The sequence below is a fragment of the Marmota monax genome, unplaced genomic scaffold (genome assembly GCF_021218885.2).
Source record: "Marmota monax isolate L192 unplaced genomic scaffold, Marmota_monax_Labrador192_F-V1.1 WCK01_AAM20220418_F8-fsc00097, whole genome shotgun sequence".
NCBI lineage: Eukaryota > Metazoa > Chordata > Mammalia > Rodentia > Sciuridae > Marmota > Marmota monax.
This window is the reverse complement of record NW_026694162.1, coordinates 3,693,552-3,716,758: the sequence shown is the minus strand read 5'-3', so window position 1 is coordinate 3,716,758 and position 23,207 is coordinate 3,693,552. Positions and strand designations below refer to the sequence as shown.

At 35.9% G+C, this 23,207-nt stretch overlaps 1 long non-coding RNA gene across 1 annotated transcript in view; it reads right to left on the bottom strand.

The window, feature by feature from the left end:
- Positions 1–22,754, bottom strand: part of LOC124107659 (uncharacterized) — an 89,861-nt gene extending 67,107 nt beyond the window's left edge. Inside the window, exon 1 of the long non-coding RNA XR_009228773.1 lies at positions 22,703–22,754. This is a non-coding gene — a long non-coding RNA (uncharacterized LOC124107659). The remainder of the gene's footprint in view (positions 1–22,702) is intronic.
- Between the last annotated feature and the right edge of the window lie 453 nt (positions 22,755–23,207).

Below are 23,207 nucleotides of genomic sequence, written 5' to 3'. Positions count from 1 at the left end.
GAAAACTCCAACCATGAGAACCTTAGCACACCCACCACCACCATTATCACCATAAGGAAGGAGGCTTGTTGACAGGGAGAAAAATACTCATATGTGACCATAAAATGGGCATTATCTTCCTGGTTTATAAACTAAGAAACAGAACTCTATGGCAATTGAAATGGTTCTCAATATAGTATTTCAAATGAGACAGAGTAAGGGTTAGAACCTACTTGTCTCAACTCTCAGCCTGAAAGTAGGAGACAAAGGCTAGTAAGAATTCATCTATTGAATTAATTAATCCTACTCACTCAATAATGGCATTCATTGCTAGCAAAATATCTCTTATAAAATCATCTGCAGACTGAACTCCCCCTTCAATGCTTCTGCTCTCAAAGAAATCCAAATGTCACCTCAAAGTGACAAGCAGGAGTCCTTTGACAGGAATCCCCTTCCTCCCAACCATATGCACAATTTGGGGCTATGTGGTGGATGTGGACACTTTACCAAGCACGGCTCCCCGCTCCTGGAGGAAGGATGCAGCCCCAGAGTGGATGCCCAAGGAACCTCCCAGAGCAAGTGAGTCTAAAAGGGCAGTACACAGAAAAATTCATTCAAGAAACAGGCACAAGCCTTTTGGTAGAATTTGTGCCTGCTAATAATTAGCAGTGAGGACCTGGACAATGAGTAATGGGAGGTAACAAGCCTCCCAGGGAACAACGTTGTAGACTTGGGACATGCCTGCTAGGACAGATAGGACAGCCAGGGCCTAGTCCAGCTCTGAGCTCTACTGAGCCTCTGTTGGAGCCGTGAGGAGTGGGGGTGGGGCAGAGCAGAGCCATGCCTCACTGTGGAGTCCCTGGAAGGATTCCATAAAGTGGCTTCATCACTCTCCTCCCTCTTTAAGTAGAGGCCAAGTACTTACCAGCAATACGTGAGGCTGAAATAGAAAGCTCACATCAACAATTCTGTTGGGAGAATTTTTATGTTTTTAGTTAAACAGAAGTGGACTATCTTATAAAAGAAATTAAGAAGAAATCTACAAAGGAAGTTTTGGGGGTACAGAAAGGACCTCTAGTGGTAAGTAGGCGAGAAAACACAGGGTTTGATCATCCCCCTGGTGCCTACTAGTTTTAACAATCTAGAAACTAGACTACTGAACCTCCAAAAGCATTCATATGAGGTGGTATAAAAAGTTCCATTGAATTTCTGTCTGGGATAGCTCCCTGCAGCTTCATGTCCATCATGGGACCATCTTCTGGGGAAAAGTCACTTTCAAGTGGGCTACTGTAGGTGGTGGGACGAGAAGGGATCAAGAGTCACGAGGTCTATGCCTGGGTCTGGGATATATGTCAAATAACTGAAAATGCTGGGCCTCAGTTTTCTGACCTACAAATTGGGAAACATTAGCTCAGACGATCTTCACTGCCCCTTAGAATTTGTAAATCTTGCAGTTTCAGAGATTACAATAAGGTCATTCTGATTTATCCTGGGTCCTTTGGAAAACAGAGCCTAAGGCAAAAGTATCTGCACAATCAGCATTCTCCAGAAAAACTGAACCAACAGGAGGTAAATAGATAGATGATTGATAAATAGATAGATATAAAGATATATAAGGAATTTTAAGGAATTGGCTAACATGATTGTGTGATGCTGGCAAATCCAAAATCTACAGCATGTGCTGGCAGCCTGGATAACTCAGTCATGAAGAAGAATTCCTTTTGCTCCAGGAAACCTCAGATTTTGCTCTGAATGCCTTCACCTGATTAAATAAAGCCCACCCACATTATCAACAATAACTTACTCAAGGTCAGTTGATTGTAAATGTTAATCACATGTAATTGACTTTTACAGAATATCTTCACAGCAGCATCCAGACTAGTGTTTGACCAAATTGCCAGGCACCATAGCCTAATCACAGTGACACATAAAATTATCCATCACAGCCTCCATGCTACCATGCTGGCACTTTACTAGAAGGGTACCTTCTCAGGGAAGACAGAGTGAGGAAGGAAAAGGGAAATGAGGTAGAGAAAGAAAGCACAGGCGAGGGCATGTGTTTTGGAGCTAGCTGTGCCTTTGCAACAAATGTAGCCTACTGCTCAGTGCTGGGAACTGAATCTTAGAACAATCTACAGAAGGGAGGAAAGGAGAGCAATTGGCCTCCTGGAACCTCACTATCTCCCAAATCCATCAAAACCCTCTCCACAGAGTACTGGTACCCTGCACCACCCAGAGTGGTCATTGGACAGTTCTCAGCTGAGACCGTCTGTAGGAATCAGAGAGAGAGACAGAGACCCTTCACTCAAGGTCATACCCTCCCCAATGGCAGCCCACTCCCAGGGGACCCCTTGATATAGATACAAAGACTCAATGCCATTGGCTCCATTTGGGGCCACTCTAAAGGGCCATCTGAACATCACACTGTCTGAGACCTTCAACTGACTGAGACCTTCACTGAAAAGGCATCACAGTTCATCTCTGTCCTTCTGTGCTGTCCAACTTTGCTAAACAGAAGTAGGCGGTTCCTAAGTTTCAGAGACACAGAAAGCAATTTAAAATACATTAAAGGAAAAAAAAAAGATCTAACAGTATCTTGTGCCTCTGTTTCCTACCATTGTTAGCAGCAGTGACCAAATATTTCAGGTCATTCTGCTTAAAATTCAAAACCACATTAGCAGGGACAGAAAAAAAAAACAAAAAACATTTGTTATTTCTTGAAAAGGACCCACCCAAGAAATGACTACTCATGAATATGTATGTCAAAGGATAAAGTTAAACTTCCAAGTAGTTAGATAAAATGTTAATAACATTTTTTTAAATTTCTAATGCTTCTGAGTATCCCTGCCTTCTTCTCAGATTCCTCTGATTCTCCCAGGAAGAAAAGGACTTAATAGAAGCTCTTAAATAAATGTCTTGTCTGCATTTAAGAAGAATCCCAGGAGAGCCTTTTGCTTCTTCTATTTTTCAAAGTCTCAATACACTCCCTGAGTACATGATAAATCTGAGTTCTTAGTATTCTGTTGTCCCTTCTCCTTTACTTAAGGTCAGCTCCAAAGCATATTGCTATTCAAAAAAACAAAAAATAAAAAATCTGTGTATTTTCTGCCTTCTCAGGACAATTTCCCTGCTTCTCTATCAGCAGAAGCAAGAGATGTTTGATCCGTCATCTAGTCTACATGGCATAAAGGAAAAAATCACATCCAAATAGCCATTCATTATAAAAGGTCCACCTTAGGACCAGAGTGATCTGTATTCATTCATGACATTGATCTAAAAAAAAATCACAGAATTGTCTATGTTTATTTTATCTATTTATTTTTGCTTCAGAGTACAGTGCCCATCGCAAGAGTTAAGACCTCCCTTCTCTCTAAGGTCTGAATCATGCATCTTAAATTGGAGACATATTGAACTTTCATCTCTCTACCACTCTTTAAAATGGAATGGAGATTGATTATGGGGACATTAAAAAATTAAAGTACTATTGGCCCAACAAAGAACCAATGAAAGAACTAGGGACATTTGATCTGGAGAATAAGCTAGTCAAAGTTGTCTTTAAATACACAGAAGAAAATGCTATGGTTAAGACAGCAGGTGTACTCTGCAGTTTTATATCCACTTAAGTTTTTGCAAAAAGTAAAAAACAACTGGTTAACATCAAAAGAAGGGGAAGAAAAGGAAGAGAAAGTACAGGAGGAAAAAGATTAAAATCGAACCAGAAGAAAACCTATCACTTACTGAAAGGAATTGAGGTCATTCCAAAAAAATGAATAGAAAACTGAATACTAACTTAAAAGTAGTGAGGATCAGGGAAGATCCAGGAAACAAGGGAGCAGTGTAATCAACAGGGTGGTGTGGCTCATATTTTTTCAGTGCTTGTTTCAAATTCTTTTTTTTAATTAGTTCTAATCAGTTATACATGACAGTAGAAAACTCTTTGAGTCATTGAACACAAATGGAGCAGAACTCTTCACTTCTCAAGTAGAGTCACACCATTTGTGCAATCACACATGTACATAGGGTAATCATGTTCATCTCATTCCACCATCTTTCCTACCCCTTTCTCCCCTACCATTTGCCCCATCCAAAGTTCCTCCACTTATTCCATGCCCACGCCCCATACAGATTATCATCCACTTATCAGAGAAAACATCCAGCCCCAGGTTTTTGAGATTGGCTTTTATTTCACTTAGCATGATATTCTCCAACTCCATCCATTCACCTGCAATTGCCATAATATTATTCTCTTTTAATGCTGAGTAAAATTTCATTGTGTGTATATACCACAGCTTCTTTATCCACTCACCTATTGAAGGGCATCTAGGTTGGTTCCACAGTTTAGCTATTGTGGATTGAGCTGCTATAAACATTGATGTGGCTGCATCACTATAGTATGCTAATTTTAAGTCCTTTGGGTATAGACCAAGGGGTGGGATAGCTGGGTCAAATGGTGGTTCCATTCCCAATTTTCCAAGAAATCTCCATACTGCTTTCGAGATTGCTTACATCAATTTGCAATCCCACTAGCAATGTATGATTGTGCCTTTTTTTCCCACATCCTCACCAACACTTATTGTTGCTTGTATTCTTGATAATTGCTGTTCTGACTGGAGTGAGATGGAATCTTAGAATAATTTTTTCCCATATCCTTGCCAACACTTATTGTTGTTTGTATGTATAATAGCTGCCATTCTGACTGGTGTGAGATGAAATCTTAGAGTGGTTTTGATTTGCATTTCTCTAATTGCTAGTGATAAAGATGATTTTTTTCATGTATTTGTTGATCGATTGTATATCATCTCCTGAGAAGCATCTGTTCAGGTCCTTGGACCATTTATTGATTGGATTATTTGTTGTTTTGGTGTTTAGCTTTTTGAGTTCTTTATACACCCGAGAGATTAGTGCTCTATCTTATGTGTGAGGGGTAAAGATTTGCTCCCAAGATGTAGGCTCTCTATTCACCTCACAGATTGTGTCTTTTGCTGAGAAGAAACATTTTAGTCTGAGTCCATCCAATTTATTGATTCTTTTAATTCTCGATTTTATTCTTGTGCCACAGGAGTCTTATTAAAGAAGTTGGGGCCTAATCCCACATGATGGAGATTAGGGCCTACTTTTTCTTTTATTAGACACAGGGTCTCTAGTTTTATTCCTAAGTCCTTGATCCATTTTGTGTTGAGTTTTGTGCCTGGTGAGAGATAGGGGTTTAATTTCATTTTGTTGCATATGGATTTCCAGTTTTCCCAGCACCATTTGTTTTAGGCACCTTTGTCTAATATAATTGTAATTTTGTGGGTTAGTCTCTGTGTCCTCTATTCTGTACCATTGGTCTACCAGCCTGTTTTGGTGCCAACACCATGCTGGTTTTATTACTATTACTCGATAGTATAGTTTAAGGTCTGGTATAGCGATGCCACCTGCTTTACTCTTCCTGCTAAGGATTGCTTTGGCTATTCTGGGTCTCTTATTTTTCCAGATGAATTTCATGATTGCTGCTGGTGGGACTGTAAATGGTGCAGCCCATATGGAAAGCAGTATGGAGATTTCTTGGAAAATTGGGAATGGAACCACCATTTGACCCAGCTATCCCTCTCCTCAGTCTATACCCAAAGGACTTAAAAACAGCATACTACAGGGACACAGCCACATTAATGTTTATAGCAGTACAATTCACAATAGCTAAACTGTGGAATCTAGATTCCCTTCAATAGATAAATGGATTAAAAAATGTGGCATATGTACACAATGGAATATTACTCAGCAATAAAAGAGAATAAAATCATGGCATTTGCAGGTAAATGGATGGAGTTAGAGAAGATAATGCTAGGTGAAGTTAGCCAATCCCCAAAAAAACCAAATGCTGAATGTGTTCTTTAATATAAGGAGGCTGATTCATAGTGGGATAGATGAATAGACGAACTCTAGATAGGGCAGAGTTGTTGGAGGGGAAGGGAGGGGGCATGGGGTTATAAATGATGGTGGAATGTGATAATCATTATTATCCAAAGTACACTTATAAAGACATGAGTTGGTGTGATGAAAAACTGTGCTCTATATATGTAATAAGAATTTTAATGCATTCCACTGTCATATATAAATAAAGAAACCTTTTCCATAATAAAATTTAAAGTAAATGTTAAAAAAATCTTAGAATAATTTTGATATGCATTTCTCTAGTTGGTAGAAATGTTGAACTTTTTTATATATTTATTGATTGATTGCATATCATCTTCTGAGAAGTGTCTGTTCAACTCCTTAGCCCATTTATTGATTGGGTTTGTTTTTGTTTTTGTTTTTGTTTTGTGTGTGGGTGTGTGTGTGTGGTTTTGAGTTTTGTTTTGTTTTGTTTTGTTTTGTTTTTGTTTTGTTTTGTTTTTTTGGTGTTAAGTTTTTGGTTCTTTATATATCATGGAGGTTAGTGCTCTATCTAATGTGCGTGTAAAAATTTGCTCCCAAGTGTAGGCTCTCTCTTCCCTCATTGGTTGTTTCTTTTGCTGAGAAGAAACTTTTCAGTTTGAGTCCATCCCATTTATTAATTCTTGATTTTATTTCTTGCGTTTTAGGAGTCTTGTTAAGGAAGTTGGGGCCTAATCCAACATGATAAAGATTTGGGCCTACTTTTTCCTCTATTAGGTGCAGGGTGTCTAGATTAATTTCTAGGTTCTTGATCCACTTTGAGTTGAGTTTTGTGCCTGGTATGAGATAGGGGCATTTTGCTGCATATGGATTTCCACTTCTCCCAGCACCATTTGTTGAAGAGGCTATCTTTTCTCCAATGTATGTTTTTGGTGCCTTTGTCTAGTATGAGATAACTGTATTTATGTGGGTTTATCTCTGTGTCTTCTATTTTGTACCATTGGTCTACATGTCTATTTTGGTGCCAATACCATGCTGTTTTTGTTACTCTAGATTTGTAGATAGTTTAAGGTCTGGTATAGTGATGCCACCTGCTTCACTCTTCTTGCTAAGGATTGCTTTGGCTATTCTGGGTCTCTTATTTTTCCAAATGAATTTCATGATTGCTTTTTCAAATTCTTAATAACTAATTTTCCTTTAGTCTCCATTGGGTCGCACCCCTCCCCTTGGCTGGTGATTATGAAGAGGCTGGGCTGGTACTCCTGACTACTACCTGCACCCAGAAATAAGTTAGTCATCAAAGGAAAACCAAATGCAGTTTGCAAAAGAAAAGGGAAGGAATCCTGCATAATCTAAGTCAGAACTATCGAAAGTAATCCTCAGACCAGCAGGAGCAGCATCTTCCAGAAAATTGTTAGAAACCCAAATTCTGTGGCAAGACCTCAGACTTGCTAAATCAAAACATCTCGGGAATGCATTCTAATAAGTTTTAAGATGTTTGAAAAATAATTAATATGTTCATTGGAACAAATTCATGTAACAAAAGCTATAAATATTTTTAAGGTTTAAGGAGGGTCAATATTTATTATTTTATAGTTTGATAAATTAGTTAAACATGTCATAATTATAAGGGTGAGCACTGAAAATAGAAAATTATAATGTAAGTTTCTGAACTAGTAGGTGAAGCAAAAATGTTTATGATACTATTTAATATGAAAGAAAAGAGGAAAAAGCACAATAATAAAATAAGAAAAGTAAAGTGGAAAATAGATGATAGATTTCAAGACAATTTGTACATAATTTTACATGAAATACAAACAAATAACTTGGTTAAAAAGCAAACATTGTTAAATTATAAAATGTAAGTATATTTTGTTTATGAGACATCTAAAATCATAAAAAAACAGAAATATTCAAAGTAATAGAAATAAAAAGTCAAGTCAAAGCAGTAGTAATCAAAAGAGTGTTTTTGAAGTTATATTAATGGGAGACAAAGTAGTTATTTGGCAAAACAAAAAAAAATTACAGTTTGGTGTTCCTGTATGTGTATATTTGAAAATAAAAGTGTTTTATCAGTCAAAAAAAAAAAGATGTTTGAAAAGCAATGATCCAAAGAATCAGGTATCCACTACAGGCTCAAAATATAAGATACAGGGGGAAAAAGCTAAAAGTTAAAAGAGCAGATTTTACTTAGAATAAGGAAGGCATGTGTAAATGTCTTAATCTTAAGTGTAGTCACAACTTAGGGAAGTAGGAAGTGACCTATCAAAAGACAAGTTGAACTAGGAGCCACGTGGAATGTTATGAGAAGATTTGACATCAAATGACCATTAATGCCCCTGACAACCCTGAGGGTATCCACTGTGATTTACTTTATGTATCTACTTGTCTATGATTGTAAAATATAATCCCTCTAGAGAAACACGTTTTCTCTTTTAATTATCCCTATGTAGAGGAACTATATTCAACCCTCAGAGAACAGAGAAGAGCTCATGTACCCTATTCCAATGGCAGAAGAAGATTCTTCCAAATGTTTGCAGCTGCTCTGGCCATTGTAGGAGTAGGATTTCCCCAGGGAGAAGTTAAGTATTGATTGGATAAGCTAAGAAGTTTGGACATGGGGGACTTCTCCCAGAAAGGACAGGGATAGGGCACATCAACTGCTCATCCTAATAAAATTTCTCTTGTGGCCTAGCACCCAATCATCTATGAAATCAGATTCACAAATGTTGTCCTACTTGTGAGCTGAATGATGGAAACAAAAAACAGACAATGATATTTATTGGACAGATAAATAAAATCAATAAGAATAAATTTATATCCACATGTGGACATACGATTATACTCAGACATCACCATGAGTGCTTTTTCAGATTGGATTAGTATTATTCCCAATCAAAAATGATCCTGAAAAATTCAGGAAGGCAACATGCATTTCTCTTTATCGCTAATGTTTGGCTCTGAGGTGACCTGTAGAATACTTTCCAACAACTCAGTTGGAAAATGGCTTTTTCATAAAAATAACATTTCTAGAAAAGAGACTCCAAATCACTTGATTAAAGTGACATTTTGTAGAAAGCAAGATGAATCCTGATGTTTCCCTTCCCCTCAAAATGACGGGCATTGCTTCCAACCACCCAAATGTGTTTCCCCTTATTTCTACTTAGACCTCATGATAGAGAAAAACAATAAAATGCTGCTGACATAACATCTCTATATAACTCCTGACATAACATCTCTGTATAACTCCTGGCTGTTACTGAAGGGCATTTTCACTCAAAATAGTTTTATTTTCATTTAGACCCATAAATGCACACACTGGCTGTTACTCTGTGACTCTCCCCCAATGCTCTTCATAACTGTTCTAAGTGGAGAAGCACAGAGAAAGGTGAGTGGTAAAACTGAAAAGGCCCTTGCTTCAGACAGAAGCCTGTCTAATTTAGCTGTTTTATTCTTGACAGACGCATTATATGTAAACCCCTGTTACGGTTTGGATGTGAGGTGCTCCCCAAAAGCTCACGTATGAGACACTGCAAGAAGGTTCAGAGGAGAAATGATTGAGTTGTAAGAGTCTTAACCCAATCATTGACCTAATCCCCTGATAGGGATTAACTGAGTGGTCACTGAAGTGGTGGGGTGAGTCTGGAGGAGGTGGGAATTGGGACATGGCTTTGGGTATATATTTGTATCTGGAGAGTGGACTTTCTCTCTCTGCCTCATAGTCACCATGATGTGAGCTGCATCCCTCTGCCACCATCCCCTGCCGTGATGTTCAGCCTCACCTTGAGCCCTGAGGAATGGAGCCAGCCTTCCCTGGACTAAGACCTCTGAAACTGTGAGCCCTCAAATAAACTTTTCCTCCTTACAGTTGTTCTGGTCAGATCCTTTAGTCACAGCATCCTTCGTCACAGTGAAAAGGCTGACTAAAACAACCCTTAAGCAGCTAAATATATTTTTTCTCTATGCAAAACAAGTCCTGAATCTTGGACATTTTAAGATCTTCAAGGTGATCTGGGGATGTGGCTCAGTGGGAGAGTGTTTACCTAGCATTCATGAGGCCCTAGATTCCTGGGTTCACTCTCTGAAAGAAAGAGAGAGAGAGAGAGAGAGAGAAGGAGGGAGGGAGGCAGGAAAGGAATTAAAATTTTAAAATTCAAGAATTTAAAATAAACAAATAATATCTTCATGATAAGCGTACAGTCATTCAATGTTAAAAGAAACAGGTCATAAAATTCGGAGGAATATTAAGATAAAAATAATCTTAATGATATAAAGAAAAATAATTTGATGGAGATAAATCATTTTGGTTGATATGATTTGTTTTTCAGAGAGGAGTTCATCATCATGATTTCTTTTACTTTGTTTCATTGTATTACCACTTTTACCATAAATAGGGGTGGCTTTTGTTTGTTTTGTTTTTGAAGGTAGGAACAAAAGATTTCGTAGATTCAGACCCCAGGGAAGCAAATAAGACACTTAAAATTCAAATTAGTTATCCAGGCGATTCTCCCCAATGATTCCAGAGTTAACTCTAATCACAAATCTGATGAGGTCCCTCCCACTGACACTCTTCATCAAGCCCAGAAAATAATGCAAATGCAACAGACCAACATGCAGGGGCTTTGCTGTTGGACCCCACATTACTTTCTTGCCTACTCCTTTACCATTCTCTTTCTTTCCACACAGTTTGTACTCCAATCACATGAAACCACTCTTAGTTCCCCCAATATGCACATTACCTATATCCTGCCCTTGTTCATACCATGCACCCTGCCAGGACTACATTTATCCTTTCAGGGAACTGTTGAGGTAAGGTTTAACATGCTTTCCTGGATCTCATAGTGATCACCAAGAGCAGGAGTTTCTTTACAAATCTGTCTCTCTCACTGAATTCTGAGCTCGAAGAGCCAATCCTTACTCTTCTTTGAAATTTCAACATTATCTTCCATGTGGGAACCTCAATAAATGTGTATTGAATGATGAGTGATTGAATAGATGAATAAATTAGTCACATGTACATTGCTAGAAGTAGAAATATAGTAGACCAGTCTAGAAATTAGGCTACTTACCAGAAAAAAAAATAATTATCTTAATGCAATAGGAACACTTTGGGTAGATATCAACCTGCCGATAAGTATTTCTTATACTGATCAAAGTGGTTATTGAAGAGGCCTATGGATGTTCAGACAGCAAACATCCACTGGTAGGATAAACACAAAGGCCTCAGCAACACGACCCCTGTCCTTCAAGTCTCTTCAGACACCATCTTACATATTTTGTCCTCTGCAGATAAATCTTTACAAATTACAGTAAATATCTACTTTCTGTCTGTAAGTTTTCCCTGGCAAACCACGAAGGTCATGCCTTCCTGGCACTGTGTGAGAGAACCTGTAGCTGTCGCCTTTCTGTTTTGTCTCTTCTTCCTGAAGTAAATTCATGCCAAGGTATTCTGCAGGTGACATTTCCCCTCAGACATGGGGGATGGAATCGAATTAGAGCAGGAGCTAGGGAAGAACATTTTAAGGCGGGGGAAAGAGCAGAATGAAAGCCTTCAGATTAGAAAAAGCCTGGTATGCTCACAGCCCAGAGCAAAGACAGTGGGACTGGAGTAGAGTCAGAAAGCTTCCGTGGCCTGAAATAAGGTTGGCCAAGTATAGATGACAAACTTTCAAGGCCCCCATAGGCCATTTTGAAGGCCCCCCCATAGGCCACAGTTTTAGGATTTAGATTATATTCAAGCCATAATGAGAAACCATTCTAAAAAGAGAGCAAATTTCAGTTATGTATTTGAAGGTATTATTACAATTGTCATGTTATTAACTAGTTGTGTGAAATGGAGAGGTAGGTTCTATAGAGAGAAAGCCTCTGTCTCCAAATTTCTTACTGTTGTTGTTCTCCTACGTACCTCAGTCTGTTTCATCAGTGGACATTGACGGGAAATGATACCTGTTACTTCAAGACCAAGGCAATTAAATGCCAGTGTGCCTCCTCTACCTCTCCTTCCCTCAGGCATGGAGATCTACAATCCTTCAGATGACATCTAAGATGGAGAAGCCTCTGTCAGCGTGGATCCCTGAGTGACTGTGTGGAACCGACCACCCAGCTAACCCATGCTGGATATGTAACATAACAGAGAAATAAACCTTTAGTACCCCAAGTCACTGAGATCTAGGAGTCTTTTTATTATAAAATGGTGCGAGAATAACTTCCAAAAGGGTTAGACTCAATGTACTGATTACATCCATAGATTAAGAAGGGTTTTCTAAGTGAAACAAAGTGTAAGAAATCAAAATGAGAAAAGATATTTGACTTAATAAAACTTTAAACAATCAAATTTAAGGGAAATATTATCTAAGATAAAATGGATGTAGGCAAACATCCTCCATGAATAAAGAAATCTAAGAAAAAATATTAATTGTACTAATGAATATTTTTAAAAATCAGGAAATATTTTTTACATACCAACCTAACTATATTCCTTTACCCAAGAGTTCACATGGAGTGAAAATGTGGAGAGATGCACCATCAAGGTACTGACATAGCCTTTTTTAAGGTTCAGACAGCAAGAGCACCAATATTCTAAATATCATTCGCATCATTTGATCCAGTTCCTTTTTCCTCACAAAATACTCGGAAACATAGATAAATCTGTATTTTTTTAAAAAAAGTATGTTGGGTTTCTAATTTCTAATCAGACATGTAAGAATCTTAGATGCTATCCTATCAATAATAAAAGCTGAAGAAACTAAAAATTAACAACTTTTCTTAGGTCCATCAGAGAAATGAAGTCATAGGGCAACTTCCCCATAAGTTGGAGAGAAGGACAAGCTGATACAGAGAATCATAATTTAACTGGGCAGAAACCTCTATAGGATGCAGTGCTGGGGTAGGAAATTCTGTCTTATGCCTGATGAACTGTTGAAATCTCAGTGTGGACAACCCTGAGAGTCAAAAACTCTGGACCCAGTCACAAGGAGAAGTCTCCAACATTTGTAAATTTTAACACCACTGTCTCTACCAGGTCCTCATGGTGAATATCAGAGGAAAATCCTCTTGTTCATCTGGCAGGGGAAGGGGAAAAGAATTCATTTTGAAACAAACTAGCACACTTTATTTTTCTTAACAAAGTCTGCCCTCCAGAGAAACTATTTAGCCAGGGCCTAATCTGCTGGGGTTTAATAGAGCCTAACTGACTTGGGGGAAGGATACACCCAACTATACCTTTCTGTAGCTATTCTGTCCCACCTAAGAAGGGAAAAAGCACTGGTAAAGTTCACAGTCCAGGGAACAGACTCACCAAAAACTGAGACTAATCATAGACTAAAACATCCCCTTATCCTCCAGACCTACCATCACATTTCCACAGTTCCTTTTACCCACTACATCATGACCCCAATTTGAACAAAAATTATGACATACTAAAAGAAAAAAAAAAGCACACACACAGTTTGAAGATACTAAAGTAGCATCAGAATCAGAGTCAGATTTGGCCAAATATTGAAATTATTAGACCAAAATCTTTTTTAGTTATGATTAATATGTGAAGAGATTAATGAAAAAATCTACATGACAAATCACATATATTTTACATATAATGTATATTCTTATGTATAAGTGAAATGAACAGTGGTAAAAGAACAATATGGAATAGGAATATTTTGTCATTATGAAGAACTTGCACTAATGTGAAGTGGCATACTAATATTTAAAAGTTGATAAAGTAGTGGAACTGTATATTGCAAATTCTGGAGCAACCACTAAGAAAAGATTTTTAAAGAAGTATCTTTGCTAAGAAAGGAGAGAAAATGGAATCATATAAGGCCCTCAATTAAAACCGTAAAAGGTAGAAAAATGATAGAAGATAAAAATAGGAATAAAGAATAACAGAAGACAATAATGAACATGGTAGATATTTATCCACTAATATCAATAATCACTTTTAACATTAAGTATCTAATACACCAATTAAGAGACAGAGATAAAGACAGTCATGGTGGCTCACTTCTGGAGTCTCGGCTACTCAGAAGGCTGCAACAAGGAGATCATCTGAGTCCAGGAGTTCAAGATCAGCCTGGGCAACGTACTAAGACCCCATCTCAAACAAACAGAAAAGACATATTTTCAGAAAAGGTAAAACCAAAAAAGACCTAATTACAAGGAACCTATTTATATATTCAAAAAAACAGGTTAATAGTAAAGCGATGAAGAAAGATGTACAATGATAACATAGGTCAAAAGAAAGCAAGACCACCTATATAAATTTCTGAGAAAGCTCACTCAAATCAAGGATATCTACTAGGAATAAAGAAGGACATTACATGATGACAAGGAGATCAATACTCCAAGACATAACAATCCTTAATGTGAATGCACCTCACAATAGAACATTTGAATGCATCTGGCAAAAACTGACATAACTAAAAGAGACTAGATGAATCCATTATTAAAGCCGGGAACTAAAACACTGCTCTGTCAAAAACAGATAGATCTGTGGAAGAAAAATCAGCAAGGGTATAGTTGACCTGAATGGCATCATCAATCAACCAAACACATTTGATCTAAGTTTCCATCTTAGGAAAAGAGAAAAATAAAAGAATATTAAATTCGAAGTAAATAGAAGAAAAGAAATATTGAAAATTAAAGCAGAAACCAATGAAATTAAAAACAAAAGATCAATAGCAAAAAAAAACAAGACCAAAACCCTATAAAATCAGTAAGCTCCTCCTAAGAAAAAAAAAGAGAAAACACAAACTCTTAGTAGTATAAATTTAAAAAGGTGTCTCCACAGATCCCATGGATTTCAAAAGGTAATAAAAGGGTATTATGAACAAATGTATGCCAAAAAAATTGCCCATAAATTTGATAACCCAGACGAAATGGACACATTTCTTTAAAGGCACAATCTGCCAAAACTAACATAAAAAGAATTAGACTATTTAAATAGGCCTATTTAAAGAAATTTAATCAATATTAATAACCTTCCAAAACAAAATAACCTAGATTGGTTCACTGATAAATTCTACCAAAAATATAAGGAAGAAGTTATACTAATTCTCTACCATCTCTTTCAGAAGAAAGAAGCAGAGGAAATAATTTCTAACTCATTCTTATGAAGCCAGAAGTTTCCTAATACCAAGACCAGGCAAAGGCATAATATAAAAACTGCACAACAATATATCTCCTGAACACAGATGCAAAGATCCTCAAAACACTGTTAACAAATCAGATTCGACAATGTGTTGAGAGCACTTATATCCCATAACTGGTATTGACTCAATGTTTGTATCCTCTAAAATTTATACGTTGAAATCCTCCCCCTGCCAAAATTAATATTTCCAAAAGCAAGCTATAGATTCATTGAAATCCCTTTCAAAATACATAGGATATTTTTCATATAACTAGAAAAAACAATCCTAAATTCATATGGAAGAACAAAAGGCCCAGACTAGCCAAAGCAATCTTGAGCAAAAAAAAGCTATGCTGGAGGCATCACTGTACCCGATTTCAAATTATACTGCAGAGCCATAATAACAAGAACAGCATGGTATGGGCATAAAAACAGATGCATAGACCAATAGAACAGAATAGAAGACACAGAGACAAACCCATAGAGTTATTGACACAGGTGCCAGAAACATACACTGGAAAAAATGACAGCCTCTTTAATAAATGATGCTGAGAAAACTTGATAACCATTGATAGAAGAATGAAACTCACTCCTTATCTCTCACCCTCTGTAAAACTCAGAATGGATGGAAGACTTACTTAGAAATTTGCAACTGTTAAAAGAAAAAGGAGGGAAAACACCTCAACATATAGGTACAGGTAGACTTCCTGAATAAGACCCTATAGCTCAGGAAATCAGAGCAAGAATCAATAAATGGTACAGCATTGAATTTAAAAACTTATGTGCAAAAAAGGTAATAATTAACAGGGTCAAGAGACAATATACAGAATGGAAGAAAATCTTTGCCCACTACTGTTCTGGCAGAGGATTCATATCCAGAATATATAAAGATCTCAAAAAAGCTAATATTAAAAAGCAAAAAACCCAATCAATCAATTGGCAAATAAACTCAACACACTTCTCAAAAGAAGTAGAAATGGCCAACAAATATATATATATAAAGCTTAACATCTTTAGCAATTAGGGAAATGCAAATCAAGACTACATTGAGGGGCTGGGGATGTGGCTCAAGCGGTAGCGCGCTCGCCCGGCATGCGTGCGGCCCGGGTTCGATCCTCAGCACCACATACCAACAAAGATGTTGTGTCCGCCGAGAATTGAAAAATAAATATTAAAAAAAATTCTTTAAAAAAAAAAAAAAAGACTACATTGAGATTTCATCTCACTTCATCTCACTCCAGTTAGAATGGCAATCACCAAGAATACAAATAACAGTAAGTGAAATGATACACTGTTGGTGGGAATATAAATTAGTAAAGCCACTATGGAAATAAATATGGACTATCCTCAGAAAGCTAAAAATAGAAGTGCTATGTGAACCAACTACACCACTCTTTGGTATTTATCTAAAAGAATTCAAGTCAGCATATTTAGGGATACGTGCATGTCCATGCTTATCACAGCACAATTCACAATACCCATGCTATGGAATCAGTCTAGTGTGTGTCAACAGAAGAATGGGTTAAAAAAATGTGATATATAGAGTCTTGTTCACCTGCAGTGAATAATGAAATCATGTCATTTTCAGAAAATGATGGAACTGGAGACCATGATTTTGAGTGAAATAAATTAGACTTAGATAGAAGAATATGGTCTGTTTTCTCTTATATGTGGAAGCTAGATTTAAAAAATAAAAATAAAAGGGGGGATGCCATGAAAGTAGAAGGGAAGAGATCAGGGGAGGAAGGAGAACATGGAAGAGATATGGGGGAGTAAAATTGATCAAATTACATTTTTATGCACATACAAAAATGCCATAATGAAATCTATCATTCTGATTAATTTAAAAAAGGAGAATAATATAGTTTGTATTGGAATGTTTCCTTTGACAATTACCTATATGATCTCATTTTTAATTATAATTGCAATGTCCTTATTTCCACATTTGGGTATTTAATTTACCTAAATTTATTTTCAGTTTGGCATGAGGTAGAGATATACATCTTACATATTACCCACCTCCGTTGTGTATAGATAGTTGTCTCAGAACAATATACTGAGTGACCCATATCTTCCTTCCTGTTTCTCAATTACACTTTTGACATAGATGAAGAACTCAAATAGCTGTAGGTATATTGTAGAAAGTTTCTTGTATTTGTTTATTCAACCTCTATACTTGGTTTTGTTGTAGTTATTGGTGTTTTTCCTTTTCCTTAATGACTTTAGGATATATTTTGCAAATTCTTTGAAGAAAATATAATTACAATTTTATTAATTTCATATTAATTTGTAAAATATCTATATTTACAATATTCAGTATTATAATGCTATATTTTTAGGTCTTGTTTTACTCCCTTCTTTTTCTTATAGCAGTTCTAGCAAAATATTAACAGATATTTATTAGCTTTGCTGAGTGGGAAAAGAGAGTCTCATAGCCCATACCCAGTTTCTCTTTTTGTAAAGATTTTTCATTGTGTTAGTATACTTGTCAGAACCAAAAGACCAATATCTAGTACTCTACTATTAACTAGGCTTCATACATTCTCTGAATTGCATTAGTTTTCCCTAATGTTCTTTTTCTGGCGTGCATACGCCGGGGATCAAACCTAGGGCCTTGGGCATACAAGGCAAACTCTCTACCAACTGAGCTATATCCCCAGCCTTCTGATTGTTTTTTGATGACTTCAAAAAACTTGAAAAAATACTAGCCAGGTATTTTTAGAATTCTTTAAAATTGAGATTTGTGTGATATATTTCTAATGACTCAGACTGGAGTTATTGGTTTAGGGGTGGATCACAAAGTAAAGTTCCATGTCAATCACACCATGTCAAGGGTTTATTTCTACCAACATGACCATTATCGTGGAAGCTCACCTTTTCCCCTGGGCTTAGAGTAATGCTTACTAGTCACTCTTTATTTTCACACTTTCCATAATATACTTTTTAGAAGGAAGTCAGGATATCCAGCCTACACTTAATGGGTGAGGGGTTGTACATAAATGACATTGTTTAAAACTAAAATTTATACTATTTTTGTGGTAGATAGAAATATTTTTAATTTCTACTTATTGACTTTTCCATTCTCTGACTCTTCCTAATTTTTCTATAATTCTAACAATTTGTTAATTCTTTTTTTATTTTCCATGTAGGTAATCTCTGTACCTATCAAGGTTAATTTCTAATTATTATACTTTTACTTTTCTTGTGTTTGCGCAAGACTTAACCCTTAATAAGATGATTAATCTTTCTACATGTTTAATCTTTAAGTGGAATAATTCTACTGATGTATAAAAGAGTGATTTGGGACATTTTAATGAATTTGTATTAGCACATTGAAGATTATACTTTCTACAAACATTTTAAGAAGGATTCTCCTCCCCTTGACTCTCTTGATAAATGATGACTGCTAAATTTTAATAAATAAGGTACTGCCATTATTGAAATGACCAGACTTTTTTCTCCTTTAGTTTGTTAATTCAGTGATATGCAGCAAAAGTTTCTTCAATATTTAGCCACAGTATCTTCCTGGGATATACATCGCTTGTATTGGATATGCAGGATGTGTGTGTGTGTGTGTGTTTGCGCGCCTGTGCATGCTGTGCGCACATGCATTCACACATAAGTACATGCACACTTGGCTTGAATAAATATTATTTTCTTTCAAACCATCGCATCTATTAATAACTGATATTGATCCATAATTTTTATTTCTCACATTTTTGTTCAATTTCATATTTTAGTAGCCTTACAAAATGCCCTTTTCCCTCCATTTCTGTTTCTATAATGTAGGTAACATCAATTCATTTAAAGATAATAAAATTGTACATCACTTTAAAACATTTAACAGTTGGGAAAACTCTATATCACTTTAAAATTGGCCCATTAACTCGCCCTCAACATAGTTATATTTTAAATTTTGGATTTAATTTCTTAAATGGTTTAAGTTTAAGCACTTTCAGGATTTGTTAAGCTACTTTTAAAGGAAATTGTCTCATCTATATTTTCAAATATACTGTCATAAAACTTTTTATGCTAGTCTAATATTATCTTGCCCATTTCTTTATATGCTTGTTTATTGTTTGTCTTCTTTCCTATTTCCTATGATATGAATTCCATGAAAATAGAGACTTTTGTTTACTAATACATGTTGATGCCTGGTAGCACCTGATACATACAGTAAGTTTTCCATCTATACTTGAGTGAATGAATGAAAGATGTCCTAGTATAAAAGTTAAGGGCATGAGCTTATATAATAAAATAGTCCTGGGCTCCAACAAGTTCCACCATTTGTTTGTGATATACTGTTATCAAGTTGCTTAATCCCTTTAACACCACATATATGCATCTGTGAAAGAGAATTAAACATAATAATCTGATACAATTTTTGAGGACCAATAGAAACAAAAAACTGAAAACAATACCTATTTAGTAAATTTTAAACACACTAGCTTCAATCATTATTATTTAGTCTGTTGCTAAATATACTGATGAGTAAGACTCTAAAGACAATCTCTTCTAAGGAAAAAGCACCTAATTAAATGCAATAACATAGGTGCTATAAATAGTTATGTATATGCATATTTTGTGTGTATATGGTGCTGGCAATTTAACCCAGGGTCTTGCACATGCTGGGAAGGCACTCTGCCACTGAGCTACATCCCCAGTCCTTTTATTTTATTTTTTATTTTGAGACAGAGTCTCACTAAGTTGACAGTGCTGGCCTCAAACTTGCAATCTTCCTGCCTCTGCCTCCTGTAGTTGAGTAGCTGGAGTTGAGTGTACCACCATGCCTGACTATATGCACCTATTGGTGGGTGGGGGCAGGGTACCAGGGATTGAACTCAAGGGCACTCAACCATTGAACACATCCCCAGCCTTATTTTGTAATTTATTTAGAGACAGGGTCTCACTGAGTTGCTTAGAGCCTCATTTTTGCTGACGCTGGCTTTGAACTCACGATCCTCCTGCCTCAGCCTCCTGAGCTTCTGGGACTACAGGTGTGTGCCACCATGCTCAGCCTATTTGCACCTTATTTTTATTAGCTGTTAGAAGAAGTAATATTTTGGAAACATTTTATTATTTTTTCCATTCATAATGCTAAAGAACTTTAAAATGTAATTCTGGCTTTATGGTGCTCTATTTAACATGAAACAAAGTGCATTTCTCTGGATTTTTCAAGGTATGTACAATCTTATGGCCAGTTCTAGCATTTCTACCATATATGAATTCAGATTAAGTGAATGGTGACTATCTCTTCCCGGACACTCCACCCTCCAAGAGAGTAAGTACTGTTAAATAAAATTTATTGAAGGCCATTGTTTATACTGAGCTCATCTCTAAGTCCCTACAGACTTGTACTAAGTGTCAGGCATCAAACTAAAACTTAAGGAAGCAGGAAAATCCCCCAACAGATCAATTTTTCTTGAAAACAGTAGACTCACAGCAACCAAGTAGAAAGGGCCCAGTCAACTTCAGTTGACATGATGAAAAAGTTGTCTGTGCTTTAACCCTTACAAGGAAAGTAAGTGGAATTAATGACATTAATATCCCCTTATAATAATTCTGTTTCCTTGTTTCTAGTTTGCAAAACCAACTGTTCTGCTGTGTCCAATGGTGCACTTTTCCATTTCTAAATGAGAAGCTGCCTGATATGTGAATCACTAATAAGCCAATTAAACCTTTAAAACTACAAGAAGAAAGGGAGGAAGGAAGGAAGGAAGGAAGGAAATCCCACCCACCACAATGTGTTGGTATCAGAATGTGGGGACACTTGGGAGGTAATTAGGATTACATAAGAACATGAAAGTGAAACACTCATGCATAAGGATGTGACCTTACAATAGGCATAAGGGAGCTGGCTTCCTATACTTGGCTCTCTACCATGTGAGGATACAAGGAGTTAGCAGTCTATAATATAGAAGAAAAACCTCACCAGAATCTAACTATGCTGATATCCTGTTCTAAGACTTTTGGCCTTCAAAACTATGGGAAATAAAATTCTGTTATCTATAAGTCACCCAGTCTCTGGTACTCTTCTGTCTCAGTAGCCTGAGATGGCTAAAACAATAACCAAATAGCATTTGTCTCAGGTATTCAACAATGGTTCAATATTCAAGAATCAATTAATGTATCACATAAACAGGCTAAATAAGAAAAATCTCATGATGATATCAGTAGATGAAGAAAATGCATCTGACAAAATCCAATACACATTCATGCTTTAAAACTTAAGCTAGAAATAAATTTAAAAGTCCATAATTTGATATAGATAATTATACAGCTAATATCATACTTAATGATGAGAATCTTGAACTTTCCACCTAAGATGAGGATTAACACAAGAATGTGTCTCAAATGCTTTCTACATTGAACTAGAAGTCCTAGTTAGCACAATAAGAAAAGGTAATGAAAAGCATACATATTGGGAAGGAAGATGATATGGTCACCTACAAAGAAAATTCTAAATACTTGATAAAAAAATATCTCCTGGAACTAATGAGGAGATTGTAGGACACAAAGCTAATATATAAAAGTCAAATGCTTTTTTATATACCAGCAATGAACAAGTGGAATTTGAAATTTAAAACACAATAACATTTACATTAGCATTCAATGAAATGAAATAAGTCAGTATAAATCTATAATATATGTCCAAGATCTATAAGGAAAAATACAAAACTCTGATAAAAGGTATCACAGAAGAACTATATAAGTAGAGAGATACTCCATGTTTATGAATACAAAGATTCAGTATTTGCAAAATGTTGATTCTTCCCAACATGATCTATAGATTCAATCAAAGCTAATTATCTGTATTTCTTCTTTGAGAGGTATATAGTCCAGCATTTTTCTTACATTTTAGTTTGAAATTATTTTTTATTATTGAGTTCTAAGAGGTTTTTGTATGTTTTAGATAAAAGTTCTTTATCAGATATGTCTCTTGAATATTTTCTTCTGACCTGTGGCTTATCTTCTTATTCTGTTGACATTGTACTTCACAGATCAGAAATTATTTTGTGGATACTGACAATCCATTTCTAAAGTTTATATCAAATCTAAAGACTCAAAATATTCAACTCAATATAAAAAAATAACAAAGCCTGAGGAAGAAATGACACTATCAAACCTCAAGAATTACCACAAAGCTACAGTGATCAAGAATACAGAAGTAGAAAACTATAAAATAGAAAAAATTAATAGAATAAACTAGAGATCTCAAAAATACACCCATATCAATGTAATTCACTTATCCTTAGAAAAAAAACAAGAACAGTACAATAGGGCAAAGACAAAGATAATCTTTTAAACAAAAGGCACCAGAAATCTAGAAATCCCCATGCAATAAAGGAAAAAAATCTAAACACATACTTCTTCACACCCCACACCTTTCATAAAAATCAACTCAAAGTGTATGATAGCCTTAATGACAAATGCGAAACTTCAAAACCCCTAGAGGATAACATGAGAGAAGAATCTAGATGATCTTGGATTGGGTTGTGACTTTTTAAATACAACACTAAAGGCTCAATCCAATAAAGAAATGATTAAGACACTGAGATTCCATATATATTCAAACTTTCTGCTCTGTGAAATATTGTGTCCATAGAATGAGAAGAAAAGTCATATACAGGGAGAAAATATTAGCAAGAAATACTTCTGATAAGCAACTGTTATCCAAGACACAAAAGCATTCAAAAATAAAAAAGAAATAGTCAATTAAAATATGAGCAGAAGACTTACACCTCAGCAAAGAAGATATACAGGTGGCAAATAAGCATGTGCAAAGATGTCCAACATGTTATTGAGAAACTGCAAGTTAAAATAGCAACTCATTAACTATCACTAGATACTATTCGAATGAACAAAATCCTAAATGCTGACAACATAAAATGCTGGTGAGGAACTCCCACTCATTGCAAGAAGAAGCGCACAATGGTACAGTCACTTGGAGTTTGGTAGGTCCTTACAAAACTCAACATACTCTTCCCATACAATTCAGCACAGCAATAATGTTCCTCATATTTAATCAAACGAATTAAAAATTAAGTCCACATAAAAACCCATACATTGATGTTTACAACAGTATTATTCATACTTGCCAAACTTGGAATCAACCAAGATGTCTTTAGTAGTTGAGTGGATTAATGAACCAGACAATAGAATATTATTCATTACTAAAAAGAAAGAAGTTATCAAGTCATAAAAAGGCCCATAAAAGTTTTTAATGTATATTATGTAGTAAAAT